Below are 12293 nucleotides of genomic sequence, written 5' to 3' on the forward strand. Positions count from 1 at the left end.
GTTGGAAATAAATAAATAAATAAATAATTTTATAGAAGATGGCAGCCAAACAATTAAAGTCTACTGTAAAAAAGGGTTCTGGAATCTCATCAGCTGGCATTTCCGCTCTCCTCCACATACAATGACAGCCGACGCTGGGAACAGTGAAAACCTCCCCCCCTTCTCCATAAAGCATGTAAGACAATCAGTAGAGCAAACTTTTAACAAGGTAATAAAATAGTCAGATAATCTAGTAGGAGAAATACACTAAATTAAAGCGGAGGCTGACATATATATATTAATGGGTGATTGGAATGGTGTGTTGGATACTCAAAAAGACAAAAAGAGTTTAAGGAAGATTTCAAGCCGGGCGAAATTCCCAAAAAGACTTTTTTTGAAATGATGGAGGACTTGGAATTAAGAGATATTTGGAGAGAACATAATACAGAAGAGAGGGATTTTACCTTCTTTTCTGACAGGCATCAATCATTTTCGAGGATTGATTTTATTTTGATTTCTAATGATTTGTACTCTAGAGTGAAGAAGACGAAGATTTGTTCAAGAACTCTATCTGATCATAGTCCGGTTTGGATTGAATTTGATCAGGAAAAGGAGGCTAGGAGATCATGGAGGTTGAATGAGAATTTGTTTAAATATGAACAAAATGTAAATTAATGTAATGTAATGTAAAAAGCAAATGAACGAATTTTTTATTATGAATATGAAAAAAGAGACATCTATAGAGATGATTTGGGACGCTAGCAAGGCCTATATGAGAGGAAATCTTATACAAATGAATATTAAATACAAAAATAAATTGCAGAAAAAGAAAAAGGAATTGGAAGAGGAAATTAAAAAGAAAGAACAGTTATTGATAAATAGCCCAGGAAATAGTAAAATAAAAGAATCAATAAATATATTAAGAGGTCAGTTTAACATGTTGATGGCAGATCAAGTAGCAACTAATTTACAATATGTCAAACATAATATGTTTAATAATGCCAATAAGCCAGGAAGATGGCTTGCCTATTTAATAAGGAAAAAACAGAAATCACGAACGATTGATAAAATAGAATATAGGGGTAAGGAAGTTTATCAAAAGAACGATTAAAAAAGCGTTTTTAGAGTATTATAGTAAGTTATATACTAGGGATATGATTGATGATACAGAGATAGAAAGATATTTACAACAACAAAATATTTGTGAGCTTACAGAAAATCAAAGAGAAGAACTGAATCAATTAATTACTTCAGAGGAAATTTTGTTAGCAATTAAGCAACTTAAAATTGGTAAAGCACCAGGTACAGGTGGTTTAACAGCTGTTTATTATAAAAATTTACAAAATGAGATGGTTGAACCACTTAAAGAGTTATTTAATAAAATTCAAATGGGAGGGGATATTCCCCCTTCATGGAGGACAGCCTTTATTTCGTTAATACTGAAGGAAGATCGAGATGGTATTAAAGCAGAGAATTATAGGCCTATATCACTTTTAAATACTGATTACAAGATATTTGCCAAGATACTTGCTAATAGATTAATGTCAGTGATGAATCAAATAATTCATAATGATCAGTCAGGATTTATTAAGGGTAGGCAGATGAGATATAATGTGAGGCAAATTGTAAATTTACTTGAATATTTGGAACGAAACAACCAAGTTTCAGCGGCACTCTTTTTTTTGGATGCTGAAAAAGCCTTTGACAGATTGGATTGGCAGTTTTTGTTTAAAGTAATAGAAAAAATGCAATTTGGGGAGTATTTTATCCATGCAATTAAAGCAATATATCAGAAGCAAACAGCACAAATAATAGTAAATGGTGGGTTAACAGAAACTTTTAAAATTGGGAAAGGGACGAGACAGGGATGTCCCCTGTCCCCATTACTCTTTATTTTAACTTTAGAAATTATTCTGAATAAAATACGTGGTTCCGATCGAATAAAGGGAATTAGAGTTAAACATCAAGATTATAGATTAAGAGCTTTTGCAGATGACTTGGTTGTTACTGTATCCCAACCAATATACTCAGCTACTGGTTTAAAAGATATAATTGGTCAGTATGGTAAAGTATCTGGATTTAAGGTGAATCAGCAAAAGACAAAAATGATAACTAAAAATATGAATATACAACAAAAAGAAGAGTTAGAAAGAACTACGGGTTTTGAAATCGTTAAAAAGGTTAAATATTTAGGAATATATATTATATAGCTTCAAATGTCAAATTATACAAAAATAATTATGAGGTATGGTGGCAGAAGGTATGGAAAGAAATGGAGAATTGGAAGAAGTTACAACTATCCTTGCTGGGAAGAATAGCGGCTATAAAAATGAATGTTTTGCCCAGGTTTCTATTTTTGTTTCAAATGATACCGGTACTTAAGAATGATATCAAATTACAGGAATGGCAAAAGGGGGTTAATAATTTTGTATGGATGGGCAAAAAAACAAGAATAAAATTAAAAATAATGCAGGATACAAGGGAAAGGCGGGGTCTTAAAATGCCTAATTTAAAATTGTATTATGAAGCAGTTGTCTTATCATTAATTACTGATTGGATTAATTTAACTGAGGAAAGAGTTTTGAATATAGAAGGTTATGGTTTGTTATATGTCTGGCATGCCTATTTATTATATGATAAGAAAGTAGATAAAATATTTAAAAATAATATAATTAGAAATGCATTATTGAGGGTCTGGAGGAAATATTAATATAAAATAGATGGAAAGATTCCAGTATGGGCAATCCCGAGACACATGATAGAAAATATAAATATATATCAAAAGATGGAGGTAGTTACCTATAAAGAACTCCTTTGTATGGAAAAGGGGGAATTACAATTAAAATCCAGAGAAAAGATGGGGGAAGAAGGGAAAAATTATACATGGTTTCAATATGGACAATTACAAGCTAGATGGAAATTAGATCAAAAAATAGGTGTTAAGCAAACTGAGGATAATTTGTTAAAACAAATGAGAGATCAAGGCCAACAGCATATTAAGAGGTTGTATAATGTATTAGTAGAAATAGACTCAGAGACTGAATTGGTTAAGGATTGTATGATTAAGTGGGCACAAAATTTTCAGCAACCAATAATGTTGGAAACTTGGGAAAGAATTTGGGTGAGGAATGTTAAATTTACACAAACGCAAAATATGAGAGAAAATTTGTATAAGATGTTTTATAGATGGCATTTAGACCCCAAAAAGTTGTCATGTATGTATCCTAATGTATAGGCTAAATGTTGGAGATGCGATTGTGAAGATGCCACTTATTACCATATATGGTGGACTTGTAAAAAAGTTAAAGCATTTTGGATTAAAGTATGGTGGATCATGCAGAATATTTTGAAAAAGAAGATTAAGTTTACCCCATAGTTCTTTTTACTAGGAATAATTATGGATTGTACAGCTATAGAGACTAAATTGATTTTGAACTTAATAACAGCCGCGAGACTTTTGATTGCTCAATATTGGAAGAAAGAAGAATTACCTACAATTGAAGAATGGACACTCAAAGTATCAAATCTGGCAGAAATGGCAAAAATTTCTGCTTACTTGAAAGACTATACACAAGAAAAATATATTTTAGAATGGAAAATGTGGATTGATTATATTCAAAATAAGTATCAGATAAAAAAATATCGAATAGCATATGAGTAAATTTAGGAAATATTTTGTATTAGATATATTTTTGAAGGAGAGGGGAATTGAGAGTGTGATTATGTGTGGGGTGACTAGAGATTATAATTTAGGAATTATTTTGGATTATGATTGTTAGTTTTTATACCCTGCATTTTGTTCTGGGAAGTCGGGGGGGGGGGGTAGGGGGGAGGGGAATTGGGGGGTTGAGGGTAAAGGATGGAGTGATGGTTAATGTACAGGGATTATTGAAGATGTATAAATATAATTAATGTAGGGTTGGGTCTGCCCAGTTACCATTTTAGAACGATGGGGAGGGAGAAAAGAGGAGAGAGTAGGAGGTAGGAAAGAGGAGAAGAGGAAGGAAGAGGGGTAGAAGAGGGAGAAGGAAGGTGTAGGGTGGAGGGAGGAGAGGATGTAGATAAGAAAAGGAGACGAAGGTCTGGAAAGTAGAAGAAGGTAGAAGAGGGAAGAGTGTTAAAAAGGGGGGTGGTGACTGGGCAAGCCCGACTAATTGTATATAACTGTACATTGGATGAGCTGTTTGATACGATTGTAAAAATAAAACTTTTTTATGAAAAAAAAATCTATTCTCAACCTGTATCACTGCAGAAGACCACTATAAAATATTCTTACTTGAAATCAATAAAATCATCAATCTATACGTACCACAAATCACCACAAAAATAAACAAAAAATTACCCATATCAATAAAAAAGCTTCAATCCAAAAAAAAATCCCTCTGGAAAAAAAACAAAAAGGGTTATGTAGCAAACTTCAAAAACCGTTACAGAAATATTTGCAACCAAATAAAAACAATGTAACATTTACCACACCAAGCAAGAAGACCTTCTATGCACTAATTCCAATCGTGCTTTCTATAATTTTGTGAACAATAAACTTAAAGAAACAAGATCCATTCCACCACTAAAAGAACCTAACGGCAAAGAATGTACTGACGAAACAGTTAAAGCAAACCTCTTTAACACATTTTTCGGCTCAGTCTTTGTAAACAGTGATGGCTCATATCCGACATTCCTCAATCGTACCAAAAATGTAAACAACGACTTAACACATATAGACTTCACAGAAGATAATGTTGAAAAAGCCCTTCGCAACCTGAAACCATCATTATCTGTTGGACCAGATGGACTATGTGCATACTTTTAAAAAAAAACTTTCAATTAACATAGCTGAACCCCTAAGCATAATCTTTAATAAAGCCTTCACAACTAGTTCCCTCCCAAAACTCTGGTCTCTAGCCACAGTCATCCCTATCTTCAAAAAAGGAGATCCCAGCCTAGTTGAAAATTACAGACCTATCTCTCTATGTTGTGTCTCATGCAAAGTAATGGAATCTATCATAAAGCAATCCATTACACTCCATCTTTAAACAAACAACCTTCTCTCTACTAAACAATTTGGTTTCAGAAAAAAATTGTCTTGTAACTTACGTTTCCACTGCAAAAACGTATGGACTACCAACCTTGATCAAGGAAAAGCAATAGATGCAATCTACATAGACTTCTGCAAAGCTTTTGATTCAGTAGTACATGACAAACTTCTCCTCAAACTAAATTCCTACGGCATTTCGGGACCTCTTCACAATTGGATAAATGCCTTCCTGTCAAAGAGACAACAAGTGGTCAAAATTGGCAACGCTCTATCAAATTCTGTTCCTGTCAAAAGTGGCGTTCCCTAAGGCAGCGTTCTTGGACCAACGCTCTTCATACTATACATAAATTATCTCTGTGACCTTATCTCAAGTTATTGTGTTCTCTTTGCTGATGATGTCAAACTATTTAACACCACTAACAATACTTCTACACTTCAAGATGACCTTGACTTTGTTTCCGATTGGTCTAAAACTTGGCAACTCCAATCTCAACCAGCAAATGCTCAATCTTACATATTGGAAAAAAGAACCCTATCAATAAGTACAAGCTTGATGGTCATTACTTTACTGATGACCCCCACCCTGTCAAAGATCTTGGAGTTTTCATATCAAACGACCTAAATGCCAAAGCCCACTGCAACTACATAGCAAAAAAGGCTCTAAGAGTTGTAAACCTAATTTTACGCAGCTTCTTTTCCAAAAACTCTACACTACTAACTAGAGCATTCAAAATATTTGCCAGACCTATTCTTGAATACAGCTCATCCGTCTGGAACCCTTACCACATCTCTGACATTAATACAATCGAACGCGTCCAAAAATATTTTACTAGAAGAGTTCTTCGCTCCTCCGAAAACAACAAAATACCTTATACCACCAGGCTTGAAATCCTGTGATTAGAACATTTAGAACTCCGCCGACTCCAACATGACCTGTGTCTAACACACAAAATCATCTACTGCAATATCCTTCCTGTAAAAGACTACTTCAGCTTCAATCGCAATAATACAAGAGCAAACAATAGATTCAAACTTAACGTCAACCACTTCAAACTTGATTGCAGAAAATATGACTTCTGTAACAGAGTTGTTACCGCTTGGAACTCATTACCTGACTCCATAGTCTCTACTCTAAATCCCAAAATCTTCAACCAAAAACTGTCTACTATTGACCTTACCCCATTCCTAAAAGGATTATAAGGGGCGTGCATAAGAGCACAAAAGTGCCTACCGTTCCTGTCCTATTGTTCCTTTCATTATATAAAATTAACATAGCTGTTGCATACTTTTATTTATATATTTATATCTTTCTTTTATGATGTATTGTTTTTTTATCTATGACGATGTTTGTGTATACTGTTGTGACAAATGAAATAAAAATAAATCCGTTATAAGTTTCATCGTAGGCATGGGCGCGCATGTGCAGAAGCGCCTAGGCAGGTGGGCGGAGCCTCCGGGGCAAACTGGTAGCAACCCATCACTGGTCCAAATCCTGTCAGAAACAGTCAAGCGGTCAGGAGAGGAGGACCAGGGGGTTTTCTGGGAAGCGCAACTTGTGTCTTGCAAAGAATCTATCATAAAGCAATCCATTACACTCCATCTTTAAACAAACAACCTTCTCTCTACTAAACAATTTGGTTTCAGAAAAAAATTGTCTTGTAACTTACGTTTCCACTGCAAAAACGTATGGACTACCAACCTTGATCAAGGAAAAGCAATAGATGCAATCTACATAGACTTCTGCAAAGCTTTTGATTCAGTAGTACATGACAAACTTCTCCTCAAACTAAATTCCTACGGCATTTCGGGACCTCTTCACAATTGGATAAATGCCTTCCTGTCAAAGAGACAACAAGTGGTCAAAATTGGCAACGCTCTATCAAATCCTGTTCCTGTCAAAAGTGGCGTTCCCTAAGGCAGCGTTCTTGGACCAACGCTCTTCATACTATACATAAATTATCTCTGTGACCTTATCTCAAGTTATTGTGTTCTCTTTGCTGATGATGTCAAACTATTTAACACCACTAACAATACTTCTACACTTCAAGATGACCTTGACTTTGTTTCCGATTGGTCTAAAACTTGGCAACTCCAATCTCAACCAGCAAATGCTCAATCTTACATATTGGAAAAAAGAACCCTATCAATAAGTACAAGCTTGATGGTCATTACTTTACTGATGACCCCCACCCTGTCAAAGATCTTGGAGTTTTCATATCAAACGACCTAAATGCCAAAGCCCACTGCAACTACATAGCAAAAAAGGCTCTAAGAGTTGTAAACCTAATTTTACGCAGCTTCTTTTCCAAAAACTCTACACTACTAACTAGAGCATTCAAAATATTTGCCAGACCTATTCTTGAATACAGCTCATCCGTCTGGAACCCTTACCACATCTCTGACATTAATACAATCGAACGCGTCCAAAAATATTTTACTAGAAGAGTTCTTCGCTCCTCCGAAAACAACAAAATACCTTATACCACCAGGCTTGAAATCCTGTGATTAGAACATTTAGAACTCCGCCGACTCCAACATGACCTGTGTCTAACACACAAAATCATCTACTGCAATATCCTTCCTGTAAAAGACTACTTCAGCTTCAATCGCAATAATACAAGAGCAAACAATAGATTCAAACTTAACGTCAACCACTTCAAACTTGATTGCAGAAAATATGACTTCTGTAACAGAGTTGTTAACGCTTGGAACTCATTACCTGACTCCATAGTCTCTACTCTAAATCCCAAAATCTTCAACCAAAAACTGTCTACTATTGATCTCACCCCATTCCTAAAAGGATTATAAGGGGCGTGCATAACAGCACAAAAGTGCCTATCGTTCCTGTCCTATTGTTCCTTTCATTATATCAAATTAACATAGCTGTTGCATACTTTTACTTATATATTTATATCTTTCTTTTATGATGTATTGTTTTTTTTATCTATGACGATGTTTGTGTATACTGTTGTGACAAATGAAATAAAAATAAATCCGTTATAAGTTTCATCAAAACAATGTGAAAGCGCCTAGGCAGGTGGAGCTGGGCAAACTGGTAGCAACCCATCACTGGTCCAAATCCTGTCAGAAACAGTCAAGCGGTCAGGAGAGGAGGACCATTTCAAGCAACTTGTGTCTTGCAGTTGTTGTGAACTCCGTCTTAAGTGGAGAAAGGTGGGACACAGGCAGGAAGCCACAATCAGGAAAATGATTTCATACATTTGTTTTTATTTCTTGAATTGAATACATACAGATGCCCTTCCCAAATTATTCCTCAGCCTCACATTGAAGGAGGAAGCAGAAAGGCAGAGACCTCAGCCAATTCTGATGAACAGGACTGCCTCAGCCCAGGAAAGGCTCTGAAGAGAACGGGAAAAAAAATAGTTTCAAAATGGAGGAAAAGCTGAAAGCTGAGTTCGATATGACCGGCTTATAGTTGATTCAGCCTTTAATGTTTCCGTTTGGTAAAATGAGGATCAGAGTGCTGGGGTCAATATGCTGACTTTGTAAACTGCTCAAAGATTGCTATAAAACTTTGTGGACTGGTATATATAAGAGCTTTGGTGATGCAGGCGTTAGAGTGCAGTACAGCAGGCTACTTCTGCTGATCACCCGCTGCCAGCACTTTGGCAGTTCAGATCTCAGCAGCTCAAGGTTGACTCAGCCTTCCATCCTCCTTTCTGAGGTCTGTAAAATGAGGACCCAGATTGTTGGGGGCAATAGCTCAGGTTAATAAATGATAGATAGAGCGATAGATCAGTTGGTCCAAAAGTGGGATTACATTCCTGAAAGGCACTGAAACTTCTGCAGAATCAATCGGCTTGATAAAATTTGCCCCAAATAGGCGAGTCCCACTTTTTGCTCTCGACATTCTTGCTGCTTGCTTGCAACAACTGAGACTACTGTGGGCAGCACAGGCAGAGGCACGGGACCCCAGACTTTCAAAGGTATCCCTGCTTGTTTGATCATTTGTAATCTTAGCACACTGGAGTGATTCTCATTCTGATTCTCTGGAGTATCCCTAATTTGGGACAAGGAAACAAGGGAGGGAGGGAGGGAGGTGGGAGGCAGGAAAGGAACAAAACGAGGGAGGGAGGGAGGGAGGGAGGGAGGGAGGGAGGGAGGGAGGGAGGAAGTCAGAACCATCATTCAGTACCATTGTAACTTTGAATGGTTACTTAATAAATGATTGTAAATCAAGGACTACCTTGGTTGGCCAGTAGACTGGCTAGCTAGGGGAACTTAATATGCATCCACATTTCCCTACCACTGCTTTCCCTTAATAAAACTACTTGCTTCAACACTCTATGAGTGGACAAACGTCGTAACAGATATAAAGATATGCATATTTCCAGAATGCTAGAACTATTCTGAGTTCAAGCAACACTTTTCACACAACTGTGTGAGGGCAGAGATGGCAAACATGAGGAAAGGCAAGGAAAGATCACCACAAAATTAGGACAAAGAGCCCATGAGTTGTATTTTCTAATTCGACATCATTATAACCCCGTTCTCCTTATGGTTTTGTTTCTCAGTTATCACATGCAAGACATAATGGGAAGCAGGGTGGAAAGGCAGATTTTGACAATATTAAGCAAAGGAAAAAATGCTGAAACAATAGTAAGGGATTCAGGACTTCTCCATTTCTGACTGCAACTTGCTCTAGTGGATATACTCATCAGAGGAAGTTTCTTGAAATGATTGGGAAATCTCCACCACTTGAATATTGGCAGCCATACATCACTTTCAGGCCAAATGATAACCTTCATCTCCACTGATGTCCACGTTTCCTTTAAAACCTTTTACTTAACAAAAAGAAAGAAGAAAAAGCAGGTTTAAGGATTCAGAATCAAAATCAAGCTGGAAGGGAACTTGGAGCTCTTCTACTCCAGCCCCCTGCTCAACTAGGAGAACCTATACCAGGGGTCTGCAACCTTAAAAACTCAAAGAGCCATTTGCACCCATTTCCCACAGAAAAGAAAAAACCGGTCGCCACAGAACCCTACCTGTGCCTGACTATTTCTTGAGCGACCACAAAACTACCACTTTGTTGTGTCTGTGCCCCCCAAGCCGGCCCTGCTGCCAGAAAGTGACTTGGAAAGTGAGGGGGAAGGGCTGTCAGGACTTGCCTCAGGAGCGCCGGCTCCCCTGGCTCAGCTCCAGGAGCCAGAAGCAGGCCAGGTGGAAGAAATAATGAGGCCTCCATCCCCTGACTCTTTCCCCCCCCAGGCCATGCCTGCAGACCCAGCTGACAGCAATCAGGCTTGGTTGAATCTTAGGTTTCCTAGGCAGGAGAGGAGGGAACAACAGAAGCAAGGGTGCGGCAGGCCTAGGGAGTGCTGAGTCATGGAGCCATACCCCACAGGATATAAAAGGCAACAAGAGCTGGTGTGTCTCTTTGTAACAGGAAAATCCACTGATTGACTAGAGCTGAAGTTTGTGACTCACCAGCGTCATGGAAGATAACGAGGGCTCTTGGCAGATGCAGGTTTTTTTGCCGCCAGAGCTGATAGTGCCAGCTAATTAAGCCATCATTCGGACGAAGGCGGAGGACAGAACACATGTAGTTGAATTAAACCTTCTGTTTTGTTCTGAAACTTTCCTTTTCTTGGATTTATCCATGGTTGTTTTCAGAAAACCTCAATAAATCGTGTGCTGGAAAGTGTCGCACATTAGCGGTTGTGACACATATTTTGAGTGACAAGAAGCCACAGCAGAGGGGTGAAAGAGCCACATGCAGCTCCAGAACTGCAGGTTGCTGACCCGTCTTATACCCTTTCAGATAAGTGACTATCAAACATCTTCTTAAAAATGTCCAGTTATGAAGCACCCACAATGTTTGAGGGAAAGCTGTTCCACTGGTTGTCCTCACTGTAATGAAGATTGTTAATTCCAGGTTGCTTCTTTCCTTGACTAGTTCACAGGCATTGTTTCTTGTTTGCCCTCTGGTGCTTTGGAAAATAAATTGACCCCCTCCTCTTTGTGGAAGCCTCTCAAGTCCTGGAATACTGCTATCACTCCTAATCCTTCTTTTCTCTAGACTAGTCAAATCCAAATCCTGCAACAATTCTTCACGTTTTAAGTCTTCACGCCTTTAATCATTTTAGCTGATCCTTACACTTTTTCCAAAGACTAAACATCCTTTTTGTAATGTAATGTCCAAAACTGGATGCAGTATTCCAAGTGTGGTCTTACTAAGGCTTTATAAAAACGGTACTAATAGGTGATTTTGATTCTATTCCTGTTTATACAACCAAGGTTTGTCTTAGCTTTTTTGGCTGCTGCCGCACACAAGTGACTCATATTTAAGTGATCATCCATTAGGACTCCAAGGCCCCTCTCAGAGTTACTGTATTTGAGCCAGGTTTCATGTAATCTGTTTTTCCCGCCCAGGTGAAATACTTTACTTTTCTCCACATTAAATTTCACTTTGTTGGATACAATCTTGTCTCATTTGGATCAGAAAGGCACAATATGCATACAGATAAAAATCTATAGACACGGTGGGTAGAGGTTAAAATACAATAATAGAATAGAATAGAATAGAATAGAATAGAATAGAATAGAATAGAATAGAATAGAATAGAATAGAATAGAATATTTTATTGGCCAGGTGTGATTGGACACACAAGGAATTTATCTTGGTGCATATGCTCTCAGTGTGCATAAAAGAAAAGATAACGTTCATCAAGGTACAACATTTACAAGACAATTGATGGTAAATATATCAATATAAATTATAAGGATTGCCAGCAACAAAGTTACAGTCATACAGTCATAAATGGAAAGAGATTGGTGATGGGAACGATGAGAAGATTAATAGTGGTGAAGATTTAGTAAATAGTTTGACAGTGTTGAGGGAATTATTTGTTTAGCAGAGTGATGGCCTTCGGGAAAAAATTGTTCTTGTGTCTAGTTGTTCTGGTGTGCAGTGCTCTATAGCGTCGTTTTGAGGGTAGGAGTTGAAACAGTTTATGTCCAGGATGTGAGGGATCTGTAAATATTTTCATGGCCCTCTTCTTGATTCGTGCGGTATACAGATCCTCAATGGAAGGCAGGTTGGTAGCAATTATTTTTTCTGCAGTTCTAATTATCCTCTGAAGTCTGTGTCTTTCTTGCTGGGTTGCAGAACCGAACCAAACAGTTATAGAGGTGCAAATGACAGACTCAATAATTCCTCTGTAGAACTGAATCAATTGTGTTGTAAATGTTGTACCTTGATGAACGTATCTTTTCTTTTATGTACACTGAGAGCATATGCACCAAGACAAATTTCTTG

This window comes from Ahaetulla prasina, chromosome 2 (genome assembly GCF_028640845.1).
Source record: "Ahaetulla prasina isolate Xishuangbanna chromosome 2, ASM2864084v1, whole genome shotgun sequence".
NCBI classification, from domain to species: domain Eukaryota; kingdom Metazoa; phylum Chordata; class Lepidosauria; order Squamata; family Colubridae; genus Ahaetulla; species Ahaetulla prasina.